This window comes from Arachis ipaensis, chromosome B07, assembly GCF_000816755.2.
Source record: "Arachis ipaensis cultivar K30076 chromosome B07, Araip1.1, whole genome shotgun sequence".
Taxonomy (NCBI): Eukaryota; Viridiplantae; Streptophyta; class Magnoliopsida; order Fabales; family Fabaceae; genus Arachis; species Arachis ipaensis.
This window is the reverse complement of record NC_029791.2, coordinates 112,956,287-112,957,775: the sequence shown is the minus strand read 5'-3', so window position 1 is coordinate 112,957,775 and position 1,489 is coordinate 112,956,287. Positions and strand designations below refer to the sequence as shown.

Genomic DNA, 1,489 nt, shown 5'->3' with positions numbered 1-1,489 from the left:
TGATCCAATCAGAATTTAATTAAAATTTAACTGATTTAATTAAATATTAAATAAAATTATTAAAATTTAATATATAATTTTAAATATTTAAATTTAATAATTTTTAATCTAATAAAATTTAAACTCTTATAATTTTACATAATAAATTGTTCATAATTTATCAACAAAAATTCATAAATAACTTCAAGCATCAAATTACAAACCTAAAGTAGATAAACACAACAAAGTGTGTGATGCTACAAGAAAAATTACTAGTTACTACTGTTTTTTCTTGAGGACGAAGTTTTCTTCGGTTGCTTTTTCCAAAAATAATTTGCAGTCTCTATCCATCGCGGATGAACCAAAAGCTTCTTCTCTTTCACTGCCCACAGGCCTTCTTAGCTCCGGCATTAGTAGCAAGTACATGTGTCACGGAGGGGTCAAGTTCCATTAAACAAGTGGTTCCCAACTGCTCAGCCATTTTCTGGACTGGTGGTAATGCTCCATGGAAGATACGGCTAAAAACAACTACGCACCCATTCAAAACTTTCCTTCAAACTGATTTCAAAACCTGGAAAAAATGAATTGATTGTAAAATAGAACTAATGTTCACTCTTTTATCTTTTTCTTTGTGCTTGAACAACAATCAAATCTCTATAACATTAATAATTCCAGAGAAACAAACCATACTCTAAATAAATAATATTAAAACTTAATTAGCACCCTTTTCTACTTTTCGAACTGTGGTCTAAGAGGCAACGTCGGTGATTGCAAGGCCTCTGAAAGGGAGGAGTCGATAGCAAGGTAACAGCGACGACAACGCCTACAAAGTGGCTGGAAGGCAACAATTGCGACGGCAACGAAGGTGAGCAAGAAAAGCGAAAACGGACGAGAGGAATGCGGCGGCTAGGTAGGAGAATAGCAAAGCTGGGAGACGGCTGGGAGAGAGAGAATGATTTCAGAAGGAAGAGGGGTTATACGTGCGTTTAAGATTGGATTTGGGAATTAGGATTGAGTCGGTAGGTTTTCTTTTTCTTTTTCTTTTTTAGCGTCAAAATGACGCAATTTTTTAGGTAAATTACAAAATTTAACTCTAAAAAAAATTAGCCAGTTCGTCCAATTTTTTAATTAACCACCAATTTAGCGAATTTTTTAACCGATTTTTTACATAACAATTCTGAACGATCTAATTTTCAAAATCTTGATATATACACCACTTTAAAAATCTACGTGATCTATCATATGAATATATATAAAACGAGCCACACATAAAAAATGTGACCTAAATTATTTACCACCACATTTTTTGATGACAACGGCAATTATTTTAAAATTTTGCCACACTTTTGGTGTTATGTTTGGAAAACGTAACGATAAAATATTATACACATTTTTAAAGCATAACCAATTTTTATGTTTAAATTATTACGCTTTATAAGTGTGGCTATTTTCTTTAACGATATAGAAATTTTTAAAAATCGTGGCAAAAAGTGAGTAATTGCAAAATTTT

General features: G+C 31.9%; 1 long non-coding RNA gene across 1 annotated transcript; it reads right to left on the bottom strand.

The window, feature by feature from the left end:
* Positions 157–1,006, bottom strand: LOC110264352. The gene is made up of 2 exons (XR_002350421.1): positions 703–1,006; positions 157–550 (listed from the first exon to the last, which is right to left on the bottom strand). It is a non-coding gene; the product is annotated as an uncharacterized LOC110264352 (long non-coding RNA).